The sequence below is a fragment of the Tribolium madens genome, unplaced genomic scaffold (assembly GCF_015345945.1).
Source record: "Tribolium madens isolate multiple individuals breed KSU strain unplaced genomic scaffold, Tmad_KSU_1.1 Scaffold_96;HRSCAF=242;Tcas5.2_LG5, whole genome shotgun sequence".
In the NCBI taxonomy this organism is placed as follows: Eukaryota; Metazoa; Arthropoda; class Insecta; order Coleoptera; family Tenebrionidae; genus Tribolium; species Tribolium madens.
Genome location: NW_025401068.1, coordinates 4,349,187 through 4,363,696, shown reverse-complemented (window position 1 = coordinate 4,363,696; position 14,510 = coordinate 4,349,187).

The window sequence follows — 14,510 nt, the reverse complement described above, 5'->3', positions numbered from 1 at the left end:
ACCTTTTAATATCTAATGCGAGATTATTAATCTTTAATGATCCTTGTTTCTTGTTAATAAATATTTCTTATTATTAACACTGCAGTGATAATATTAAAGTAGATGTTAAGTTTTTATAAAATCAGAATCACTTAAAAACTAAGAAATGCTATGTTTGGAAATTCCTAACAAATTATTTCTTCTCTGATAACAATAGTTTCTTCCGCCGTATTCTAAAAAATTATTAGTTTACATTTAAGCTAAATCTTTAACTAGTAAAAAACTGTTCTCTCAGTGTATGTTTGAAATTGGATATCATTTTAAATGGCAAGTCCATCCCTTTAGAATGGTCTTTATTTGAACGAAAGGGGCCTAATTGTTATTGAGTAATAATTTTTTAAAGTTAAATTATCTTAAATTAATTTAAATTAGAAAAAAAATATTTAGTTCAACGTTTTTAGACTTTTTGAAAAAAAATTAGTGCATTTGATTTGTCTCATTGAAACGAACAAAATGATATGCCTATAATATGTCAAGCCCTTTTTTTGTCGCCCTGTGTAAGTGTTTATAACTGTTTATTTTTGTTTTAGTTTATTGATTCTCTCCGTTCAATAAAAAATAAAAAAAGAACGGTTTCAGAATTCGATTATCTCATTGTAACCTTCTATTAGGTTATGGTGATTGGAATGCGGTTGCCTTGTTTTCGTAAATAATTCTCAATTTTAGCGACTTTATTGCAAAAGTAGTTAACATCGTAACCCATAAAAATAATTTATTTAGAAATCCCTCGCCTTAGAACACACATTAAAATGATCATTATGTGGAATTGCAAGCAGCATTTACAGGTCGTAATGTTCGCCTTGAATAAACTATAGTATCGACAAGCGGACGATAACTTGACGAACACTTTCTTTAGTTCCGCCAATAAAATTTAACGATCACATTTATTGATCAATTAACATTAGATAAGTTGCAACTAGACAAACCGCAAACAAACCGCTCTCACCTGACCTCAAATTTAGATTTCAAGTTGGTTTTCACGCTTTTTTAATAACTTTTTGGTAGATACAATTGGATGAGTACTTCAAAATAAGAGAGGAAACGGGATTCTGCACGGTAGTTCGCGTGTTTGTCTGCGTTGTGGGGTCTGGATAGCGAACCCGGCGAGTGAGCCTCAAGGGGGCTATAACACTGAGACCGTTGAGTGATAATTATAGGTCACGTGAGGTGTAATTGTCGTCATTACTCCACTCAAATTCACTTCGTCTTTTTAGAACTGTCTTTGAAAGTTTGCGGTTTTAGAGACTTGATGATGGGCGAAGTTTTAAGACAGAAGTCACACTTGCATTTGTTATTTTTGTTTAACTGCATTTGGATAAGTTCTCTTATCTACCTACTACCAAAACATGTCTTTTTAGCGATCCATGTAGAGTATGCTAGTAAATCATATGTGACTTTAGTCGACCCAAGAGGTCGATTTTGAATTAAATTATATCAGTAGGTAGTAAAATTCATGCGAAATAAAATTTGGCTACATCGTCAGAAATATCGGTCGTATATGTCACATGCGTCAATAAAACGAGATAAAACACGTAGCCATGTAGTTGAAGGAAGCTCTTAAATATTTGATGGAATTAGATTTGTACTTTGAGGTCATTTAAAGCTTTGGAAATTAAGTAATTGTCGCTCCGCTAACGAAAATCCGCACAAAAGCAAAATTCCCCAAAACAAACGGCGCTGTGTTACCAGATTTGAACCGGGCGAAATCATGCAATATTAAAATAATTTAAAGCACCATCGTCCCGCCTCGGGTAAAACTGCCATAAGTAATGCATGAAGCTTGCGACATAAAATATGTCTCCGCTTATGCAGAAGAGGTGAGCTTACAGCTTTCTGAGGCGAAGCGTCGGGAGCTTTGGAGGCACTCGGGATTTGTCATGCACGTTTTCGACGGTCACCGGAAACACATCTCAACATGCATTAATTCCGGACAAGGAATGAACTCCCTTTTATTTGCACCGTAAAAAGGATATAGGAATTTTACATCGGAAAACGGAAAATCTAAAGTGTCGAGGGTGACGTTATATCATGTGCTACGACTTGGACGAGCATGCAAGAGATGGCTGCTGATGATAACGCAAATATGGCGATGTTGCATGATTATGCAAGTACACACGATATGATACCATCCTAATTATTTTATTAATACTACAAGTAACACAATGTCTCGACAAAGTTGTTATTTCCATTTTCATTTTTTTTTTCAAGTTTCAGGTTACAATAACAACATTTTTTAAAGACTACTAAAAAGGTATGTAAAATTTACACCGTTGGCACTAGTAGAAATACAAAAAGACAAAAATATATAAAAAAAGACAAAAATATAGAATTAACAGTGGTGATAATTATGCAAATCAAGTTTCAAAACCATTAGTTCAAATTCTGTGACCTTGGATTGATGTGAGATAAGTTTTATCAAAGTAACAGTTCAAAGAGTAAAATTAGATTTTAAGTAAACATTGTTTACATTTAAGAAGCTTTTTATGCAATAAAATATAGGGCTCTCCAATTAAAGCATTTTAAGGTATAAATCGCATTATTTGTGTTAGAACACAAAGTGAATAAAAAGTATGACACAAAACCCTTTTTTAAATCATTTGCAAATATGTAATAGGTAATTAATAAAAATTAAAGTGCTATAAAAAAGTGATCGTGTTTTGAATATAAAATTTTGTTTTATTTTTGAATTATGCGATTTTTTAAAGACAATTTATACAGAGTGGTTATAAATGATTTTCATCTAGCCAGCTGTGAATTTTCCATGTAAAATAAAAAATGCTGCTTTACGAAAATAGGGGTACCTACTTGTTGTAACTCAAAATTAAAAAATCGTCGTTTACTAAGCGTCCACTTCGAAAATAGACTTCAATTATAAACTTGTTTTCTTACAAAGTATACATTATTATCAATTGGTACTGGAAATTAGTTGAAACAATAAAAATTTAATTAACAACAGTTTATTATTAATTAATAAGTGACACTAATGACAGAACTAAAGCTTTCAAATAAGTAGAGCGGGACAAATAAAGTTACATGCAAAAAAATTCGAAAGCTAGCTAGATGAAAATCATTTATAACAACTCTGTATAAAAAAAATCGACAAAAATGAATAAATTGTATCGAGCCTTCAAGATCATTTATAATCGAATCATCTTTGCATCCGAGAACGTATGGCTGTTTTTGAATTAATTGCACGTGAAATGTCAGATAAAATGACAAGTCGTAAGGTAAAACGGCAAAATGGGCTGAAATTTGTCCCCGACGTATAGTAATACGAGTAGGACCGTTCTTTTTTTAAGGTAAATTATGAATTTAGTTGTTATAGTCATCACCTTTTTGATCATGTCATTTTACCTTTCGACTTGTCATTTTACTTGACATTTTACAGACATACGTTTTCGGATCCAAGGATGACTCGATTACAAATTATCTTGATCGCTCGATATAAATAGTTGTAATCTTTAGATCATAGCTTTTGTAAAAAAAAGGTTTCATAGTAAGATGGCATTTAAAAAAAATAAAAATTTTGCAGAATTCACTGTAGCTCGGCAAAATATCCATTTGAGAACGCAAAAGCATTTCGCATTCAAGATGCAAAGAATGTTTTTTCCAAAACTGCAATAAAACTACTATGAGAACATTAATTAATGACAATTATCTTCAAGTTAATTGACCTTTTTTATGTTCTAGAACGCCAAAGTATTTTGCGTTCTAGAACATAAAAAACTTTTGCGTTAAAAAAAAGAGTCACTTTGCATACTGAAAATTTAGCAAAAATATCAACATTTGACTTTTCGAAAAATTTTCTTTTGGACTATTTCATTCATTTACATTTCGGCCAAAAGTATCTCGTCATTCAACAATGAGTAAAAAATTTCAATCGATAAAATTGATGAAAGCAAAATTTTATCGCCTTCACCTCATATTTAGAGCCAATGAGTGAAGGATATTTACGAACAAAATCGAAACCAAGCCACTTTTCAAGTGATAAAATTTTACCTTCATGGTAACAGTCTAAACAACTTCTGTCGTTTTAAATATTTTGACAGTTATTTCATTTAATTTGATTATTCATGAAATAGTCCTCCGAATACCATTCGTGGTAAAATTTGGTGTGTCAAAATTTTTCGATTGATTTACTCGAGTTTTTGTTGCCAATTTAGATCGTGACATTGAACAATGTCACTCGATAAATTGTTATGCAACAACTCTCGACAAAATTTTACCACTTATGATATTATAGTTGGTACCAACAATATTTGAGACTCATTATAGAATAAGACGATTACCCCCCACGGTGGTTCATGGGGCTTGCGGTAGAGATTCCATAAACAAATTTGCATTTCTTAGGACAGGCACGTTTCAAAGGTTTGTAGGAAGAGATGGTCCGTAACAGAAACTTGTTTTTGGGCTTTCATCAAAAAAAAAAATAAATTAATTTTAGTATCCAACTATATTTTGAGATTGTTTCTTTACAAATCTGCATTATCACTTTAATATTAAATTAATATATAAATTCCCAAATCTTTACCTGTAATAAATTAAAAGCCTACCACGAAAATTCCTGAATACGGCTCTTTTGTAAATCTTCAGGGTAGTACCACCAGCAGTGAAAAATTATTACGGCCGACGGCAAGGCTGCTTAATCCTCAATAAAGCTTTGCATACGTCAATCTCAAATATTCCTGGTGACGACTATACTACAGATAAAATATCACAATTTTATGGTAATTATCATACATCAATTTTTTTTGCAAAAAATAAATATTTAACTTAAATAAAAAACATTTAGTTCTATACTTTCTGCTCTCTTGGTATAGTATTTACACACATCAAAGTAAAAAAAACAAAAGTATATCTACATTGAAATGAAGATAAAAAGAATAGTAATTTACTTTAAAGGTTTGAATGAAATGTTGAACACCTGACCTTTCCTAAATATCAAAATAAGTCCTCTAAGAAACTTACCAGACATATCAATTCTTAATACTTTGAGTAAAATTGATTTAAAAATAATGAAAAATTAAAAAACTTGATAATTGTAATTTAAGCCAATGATTTCTATACATTATTTAGTTTGTCAAGTCAAATTCTCGAAAAAAAAATAAAAAAACGAACTTAGTGGTTTAAAAAACAGTTGAAATTTGTAAAAGCAAAAGATTAAATGTTTTTCTTTATTTTTATATTTATTAATATTGTGCAAGTGATAATTCTGGTAAGTTAAGTTATTTGCGAAAGAATCATAAATTCTTGAAAGATATTGACGCCTTATCAATAATCCACAAGTATTTCATATAAAAGTGGCATCTGAAAACTCTTCGGTCGTGAAGTGGTCCCGAGTGTTCTATGTTTAAAAGTTGGTATCAAAAATTGTCATATCTTTGTATATCCTGAAATATCTGTTTAGGAGTAGGGTCCCTGCAGAGACGTGAGCTGAGGGACATGTATCGGTTTAGTCTGATATAGGTTGGTTGCTCTGAATATGTCATGAAGCAAAATAACAGACCTGCTATATTTCGACTTATAGATTACCGAAACGTGATCCTTATCTCGAAGGGAGATGAGACGAAAAAGAAAATCGTCAAACCCTTTTTAAATTCGTGCGTTTCCGAACGTTTCGGTACCGGCGTGTTTTTAATATCGCATTATTATTATTACTCGTATTGGTCTCCGATGAATAAAAACCTTGCAAAAATGGAAACGGACGGATCTCAGGGGAGCCTCTACGGACATCCTTCCAGTTTACTATCAACCCGAGATATGCGATCGCACTTTTCAATAACTCTAAAAGGCGAAATTCTGTCTCTTAAACATCTACTTGAATGATAAAATGGAGCAGTGGCGGCGGCGCAATTTTTGATTTCGACGCTTTGACAGAACAAAATTTTTGGTATCCAACTATTTTCTGTAGTTTTTCAAATTTGTTTTACAACTTTGGTCTGTAAGACGAATCGCTTTGAATCTCAAGTGGACGCATTTGTCTGTCGAGTCTGATAAACCTTGTGGGAAGAATAGCCGAGAACAAGCACCAAACAGCAAAGCGTAGATATTCATATATAAATATGTAAACTTTCCATTTAGAAAATGGTGTGTCATAATAAATTCAAGAGCGGACAGTCAGTCTGTGGATGCATACAAGATACACAAGTCCGGCCCCGAATATCCCCTATCTCTATTCGTGAATTGACCCCAGTTGAGAAGTCGAGCCTTCTGGACGTGACAAAATCTCCGCAGGGACCTTAAAACTGGCGCTCCTTTCGACTGTTGTACAATAATGATCGCAAATCGTCGAAATTATCTCGAAAAAGTTGTTGCTGTTTAAATCTTTCAGCAATTTTCTGCATTGTTACTTTATACTTTATTCGCTCAACACCACCACGAAGCACATATATTATAAAATCCAATCTAAACTTCAGGAATGACAAAGTGGCGACCTTATAAATATGTGGCCATATCTAGGCAGGATTATGCCGCTATATTTTAAGGGTGTCGTCTGAGAACGCTGCACGAACACTCCTTTTAAGAAATTCCAAACCAGACTCCTGAAACTCGGCGCGAAACTTACATTTTTGCTCATTAAAAATATAACATTTTCATACAGGACGCAATCTTGAACGTGTAGTCGCTAAATAACTTCTATACAAAAAGAAATATAAATTTAGGAAGCAGAAAATACATTTTATTAAAACAAGAATTTACCATGGCAAAAATAGGAAAAGAAAAAGAAAACAAAAAAGAGTAGGTACCTATCCATTTAAAAGAGTGTTTATTTTAATAAAAATACAAACGAAAAAAAATACAATACTTAAACAATTATCGATAGTTGACAATATTGTTCACATCAGACAATCTGCAGTGAAATATGCTCTATAAGACAAAAATCTTTTTAGTTTATTAATTATTATTTTAGAATCTAATTCCACAAGCCTGTGGGTAACTTATTATAAATTTTATATAATAGTTAATAATATCGAGAGATCAAAGATAATTTGTAATCGAGTCATCTTTGGATTCGAAAACGTACGTCTGTTTTTGAACTAACTGCACAAGAAACCTCAAATAAAATAACAAGTCGAAATATAAAACGGTAAAATGGGCTGGAATTAGTCGCCGACGTATAAAGTCATAAATCATAAATTTAGTTATTAAAATCATCATCTTTTTGATCATGCCATTTCAGCTTTTGACATGTCATTTTATTTGACATTTCACAGACATACGTTTTCGGATCCAAGAATGACTCGATTACAAATTATCTTGATCTGTCGATAGTTAATTAACACTGACTTGGCATTATTTAAGTCTTTGGGCATATTGAGACAAATCAATAGATCTTGTTTTACAATTATGAAATGAATGAAGATCAATACTTATTGCAATGTATAAGAGGTATTTTTCTAATTTGCCTCCATTTACTAAAAGACACTAAAGAACGCGACGTCATCATGTGCGATGTTTTAATAGTTAAAAGATGGTTAAATCAAATTTTGACTTTTAAAATTAAAACACTATCAAAAGTCGCAACAATCTCTAAATCGATTAAAGTAAAAATTTTTGTTTAAAAACAGCATTAAAAGCAAACTACAAAAAATAGTATAAAAAACTTGGTTAATAAAACATCGAAGCACTCATTCGTGACTACGCCACTCGTTTTTAAACTTGAATTCGTGCTCCACGACTGGTCTTATAAAACTTGTTTTTTAATTTACACATTGCTAAATATAAACTGACAGAGTTAGAATATTTAGTATTCTAAATGGTTCTTTACAATCTTTTCTGTAGCCAATATCCGCAACAATTCTAATTGCCCGTCTCTGCAACCCAAAAAGTTGTTGTAAAAGCGGTAAATGTCCTCAAATTAGAATTCCATATACAAGATGATTCACGAGGAATAATGGACCTGACCAAATTTCCGATGCAACCACCATTACTCTTCGCAAGTTATTTTGCGACAACTGTAATGTTGGTTGCATCGAAAATTAGGTCAGGCTCATTGTTCTTCGTGAATCACTCTGTATATAAAAAATGTGTATGAATTAAGGAATAATAGGTAAATAACCCTCAAAATGTCCACATTTAAAATTTCTTGTAACTTCCTTAGCAGAAATTCTTAATAAAAAACTATATTAAGAAAATTTTAAATTATTTTGTTTAACATGTACTTTTATATAAATAAATAACTTTCACCTGCATCATTTTCAAAAATGATTGGTGTTTTAATATTTATCTAAAAAGCGCCGTTCTAAACTCGCATTTCTTTTCAACGTAATTGTCATAACTTGAAATTAGGACCCGGACCGTAAAAGTGCAATATTACATTTTGTAGAGTAGAGGAAATCGCTAGTTGAAATGGTAATTTGGAACACACGCGTATATGAGATGTCGTCTCTAAGGACAGGGTTATAAAATATGAAACAAAATTCATAAAACGACGAATCCTGCGCATCTCATCAAGACCTATGTGGCTTGATGTCTTTCAATCATCGATATTATATCGAAGCTTGGGTTCGTTGGGACGCCAAGATGGTTGACACATTTTATTTGAAAAATGCATTTTTACTTACCCTCCTGTGTGAAAAATGCCTCCGGCTGTTGTTTTGCTACATAAAATTTCACGGACTAAGACAGCTTACGGTTCACACCGCAAACAATAGTCCCGTGATTGGCTAGGGATAATCCAGGCTTACATCGACGATTGACAGGATCCATGACGATTTACCACAACATACCCTAATATCCTTGGGGCTGTTTGAGCAGTCAATATTAACAAAGCTCGTTCTAAAATCTACACGTTTTAAGGGTGTCGTAATTTATCCTAGCTAAAAATGTCTATCCATTCTCTTAATTATGTTATGAAAGTTTGTTTTGACACAAGTAATAAATGGACAATGTGCCTCGTAATGTTTTCAACATACTTTATCTGATTTTGTTCCAATTTCATTAAATTTCGGTGCTTTTCTCCATTGGCGGCACGCAAAGTTAAGACAGATGACACATTTTTACATCATTTGCATATTTCCCTACAAACTTGTCCCCGGGCGTACATAAAATTACTACTTTACAACTAAATAACTAAATGCACACAAAGTTTTTTTTCTTACAGCTAATTTATTAAATGTGTACTTGTGGTAATTCATCTTTTATAAAAATTAAAGAATTATTAGAAGAAAAGCTAACAAAATAGATATACAAAGAATATAAATGCGATTTAATGCAGATAAAATTCTGAAACTATAAAACAAAATATCCTGAAAGAACACGTCTTTAAAAAAATATGAATAAAATATTATTGTTTATTCAAAATATTAAATAACGAAAGATTGTTTTTCATTTGTAATCATTTTTAAATTTAACTGTGAACAAATCCTGCTAACATATTGGAAGCAAAAAAGTGATAAATAATATCAGTCGCAATGTTACGAAAACAACGGCACACACTTCCAAATGTGTTAAGAATTGCTTTTACCAAAAATAATTGTATAAGTATCTACTATTCATAGCAAAAGAAAAATTATGTGCTTTTGTTACTCAATGATACGAGTTTTTTGTTACACAATTAAGATCAGAAAATAATGATGATATAACAGTATTTACGATTGTTAAAAATTGTTTTAAATTTGGCGTCAAAGCTAATCATAAAAGTTTGATTGTGAACAAACCATCGTATTGAAAGTTGTCAAACTGACATTGGACACTTTGCCGGCCGTATAAAAATTGTTTTGTTCACAACACACTCATATCACCGCCAACTATGACGCCAGATTTTAATAAACACAAACAAACACCCACTACAAATTTGATCAAGAAGCGGCTACATATACAGGGTGCGCCAGGACTCGCGCCCCAGAGAGAAATTTCAAGTAAGATAAGATACCAGGAACATGGAAAAAATGTTTAAAAAATGTTATCTATAAAAATTTCGAAGTTATGAGGGTTTAAAGTTTGCACTTTGACTATATTTATTTCTGTTGGAAAAATAATTTTTCAAGTTTTTTTGCTATAGGCTATTAAAAGAGGAAACAAGGAGGCTATATCTTAAATTGTAACTCTGTTCAATGTTATTTGTGGCTTTTATTGACAAAATTTTTGTACCTTTACTAAATAATTGTAAAAAAAACATAAACAAGATCATCAGTATCATTAAATGGACATAAAAAAAATGTCAAATGTCAAAAAATAAATGTCAAATTTTTTTGACAGATACAATTTTTTAAACATTTTTTCCATGTTTCTGGTATCTTATCTTACTTGAAAATTTTGTTTGGGGCGCGAGTTCTGGCGCACCCTGTATATAATAATTGCTTACCATTTTATAATCTTAAAATGATAAATTCTGGAAGGGGCGACTACTGGGTTCGCTGGAAGATTGACGGGATTGATATACAGGATGTTCGGTCCAAGTCGCCCCGGCCGATAACACCTTTTTTTTCGAAAACTAATTTTTCAAATAGTACTATTAATTCCTCGTTTTCTTAGTAAATGCATCAAATTTTTTGGCACATCCGGTGTAGCCGGAAATGCTACCAAATTTAGTTTTTCGAATGAAACACCTATGTTTTTTGCTCGAAACAATAATAATTGGCATGAAAAATAAGGTAAACCACTATTTATTACATTTTACTTTACATAATGCACTCAGAAAACAGTTTAAATTTTTAAATTTTATCGCAAATTTTGCAACATAGGCGGATTTTACTTGTCAAGGTATTCATGCAAAAAGCAATATGCTTGGATACCGTTTAATTGTTAGTTTGACAAAGCCTAATTTGTCAAGTACATAAATCTTATTGAGATCTTTAATAATGGATGATATTAATTACGACGAATTGGTAGATCAGCTTGAAGTGTTTTTTAAGTGCAATAAAAATAGAGCGGAAGCTGAAAGACAGTATAGAGAAAAAAACTCAAAGTTTACCCAAATCATTGGATATTTAGTCGAATTGAAAAACAACTTAGACGAATAGGTTCGCTTCTTAAAACTAAAAAACCTGCGGTTCTTTATGAAGAACAAGAAAATAGAAATCTGAATGTTTTGTTATCAGTCGAACAAAATCCAAAAGTTTCCATAAGAGAACTCGCTCATCAACTGATAAATTAGATTTGTCAAACCAACAATTAAACTGTATCCAAGCATTTTTTTTATTCACACCTTTCCTTTGAAAATTAAAAATCATTCTACGCGACCAATTTCCTTATAAAATTCTAAGATTTAAGATGTTTTTTCATTGCATTGTGTTACGCAAAATGCAATAAATAGTGGTTTACAGTATTTTTCATGTCAATTATTATTGTTTGGAGGAAAAAAACACAAGTGTTCCATTTGAAAAACCAAATTTGGTAGCATTTCCGGCAACACCGGATGTGCTAAAAAAATTTGATACATTTATTAAGAAAGCCAAGAATGAATATTATTACTTAAATATTTACTTTTTGAAAAAAATAAGTAAGTTTGGGTGTTATCAGCCGGGGCGACTTCGACCAAACAGCCTGTATATGCTTTAATTTATATTTTTTCTTTTGAAGGGAGAAATGTAAGCCATTACAAAACAACCCTATAAACGTGCGAAGGTCAGGTCAATTCATCAGACAATGAACCGCAGTCCATGCTGATGGACTCCGCACTGTAAGTTGCAATGCGAAAGTGGTGAATCCTATTCTTCGAACAAACATAAAGCAGTTCGGCAGTCACTGCGTTAGTAAATCTTAGATCCATGCGCCCTCTMGTGCAAAATTTCAAAAGTACCATCTCGCGCGTAACCGACTTACTTTAAGTGTACACTGTATAGGGTGTCCCAGCGAATTGAAAAARTCCATTAGTGATCTTTAAATGGTAAAATTAAAAAAAAACTGTATAGGACATTGACAGAAACTAGCCTAGTGCATCACCTAAAATTATTTTCAACTATACAGCGTGTCTCAATAATAAGTTACAATACAAACTTGTGTTTTTTTGAATGAAACACCGTATGTTTCTTGGCATTTTTGGATGTAGCCTTTTCAAACAATGTTTTTACACTAAACTTTTATTAGTCGATTTTGCTTAGTTTTAGAAATAAGACGTTTTTTTTTATGAAAACATGCACTTTTTAAAAACTAAGACAACTAGAACAAATTTTTTCTTACTTCTGCAAAGAAGATTTTAAAGATTTTAAAGTTGTAGCAATTTTTTATCATTTTTGCATTTGTAAAGATTAATAAATTAAGAAGTTTGTTAAAAGTTAAATAACTTAAAAAAATTAAATGGAACACTGTATATTTTATTTTTGCATCTAACAGATTGATAAATTGTCTATCTAAAAAAATAAACTTTTAATGTCTAGAATTGATAAATGAAAAGATATTTAACTAATTGTAGTAACAATGGCTATCAATGTCTGAGCATAGTTGATACTAGGGCAACCATAGTAATTCCACCACAGATCACTTATCCGTTGATTTATCCTGAGATTGTAAAAGTCGTTATAAATACTAAAATTCGAATTATTTTATTGTAAAAATAAAGAATAATGGATTCASTTTAACACAAATGTGATTATTAAGTGATATTTCTTCCATCCCTTGTGGAACTGTGCACTTTTTGGATACTGAAACAATAGTAATTAGTTTTTTWAATGTTTAACGTTAAATATCTTTTTAGTTATTAATTATAAACACCTAAAAATAAATAATTTTAGAAAGACAATTTAATAATGTTTTAAATGCAAAAACAATAAATAGGGTGTTCCATTTAATTTTTTTAAGTTATTGAAGTTTTAACAAACGCCTTCATTTTTTTATCTTTGCAAATGCAACACAGTAAAAAAATGTTACAACCTTATAGCTTGTACCTTCTTCTTTGCGGAAGTAAAAAAATATTTCTAGATGTCTTAGTTTTTGTGTAATAAATTTTTAAAAAATGCATGTTTTCATAAAAAAACCGTCTTATACAGGATGCGCCAGAACTCGCGCCCCAGAGAAAAATGCCATATAAGGTAAGATCCCAGGAACATAGAAAAAATGTTAAAAAAAATTTATCTATAAAAATTTGGAAATTATGAGAGTTTAAATTCTGTTGGAAAAATAATTTTAAAAGTTTTTTTTGCTATAGGCTATTAAAAGAGGAAACAAGGAAGTTGTATCCTAAATAACGCTGTTCAATGTTATTTGTGGCTTTTATTGGCAAAATTTTTGTCCCTTTACTAAATAATTATAAAAAAAAACATATACAAGCTCATCAGTATCATTAAACAGGCATAAAAAAATGTCAAATGTTTTTTTCATGTTCATGGTATCTTACCTTACTTGAAAATTTTCTCTGGGACGCGAGTTCTGGCGCACCCCGTATTTAAAACTAAGCCAAATCGACCAATAAAAGATTAGCTTAAAAACATAATCTACATCCAAAAACGCTAAGAAACAAATGGTATTTTATTTAAAAAAGCACAACTTTGTATTGTAACTTATTTTTGAGACACGCTGTATATTTGAAAATAATTTTAGGCGATGGACTAGATTAGTACCTAGCAATTTATCTTTTTACCGAATGATTTTTTATATTTCTGCTCTACAAAGTGATCCACAATGAGTGATCTGTTAGAAATCCTGACTCTAATTTTTAAAGGTTATTAAAATGAGCTTTACTTACGATCTTGTGAAAATTAAAATATCGTTTAAATCTATTTTTCAATGTCTTGTCAATTTTTGAGACCATTTTTAGACCAGTTATTCTTCAGCMTGAGTCTGTCGTCACAATAAAATTCCAATTTAGCCAAAAGCAGTAACACAAAAATWCACTTAGATTAATAAACACCGCGTATGCTAATTCAGCTCATTACCGAAACCTCTAATTAATAAATCGCATAGTAACAAATTATGCCCCAATATATCATGTCGGCAGGATGACACCACTGGGAGAGAAAAGGGTTAGGCGACAGGGCAGGACTCAATTCCGAAGAGACTTGCATCGAACATTTGCTTTACATCCCAGCATTTCTCTTACTTTCACAATTCACGATATTTACGTGCTAGAAAAAGAGAAAAAAATGTTTTTTTGYAAGCGATTGAAAATCTCACGCACATATGCAGTTATACAGACCAGCCCATACACGTTTTAAAATATTGGATGTATAATAGAGGTGAATTTAATCAGTACAACGTGTATGGATGTGTGATAAGGCTGTCATTTTAAAAGAACGATAGCACCTACGGGATAGCGCGCTTTTCCCAATAGAAATATACTAAATTTATTCACATATCTGCATTATGATGTTATTTTGAGGCGTATTGGATTACGACATAATAACAGAATTGCTTTGCAACATTAACTGATACCTAAACGAATCAAGAGAATCGGTGACTGATCGATGCAATTATAATAACATCACTTTTTGAGTAAAAAACTTGTTATATTTTTATGGGGGTGAGAATAATTACGATGAGCATTTAACGACAGGACGTTTTGTAGAGGTGGGGTCGGCCACCGGCGCTAAACC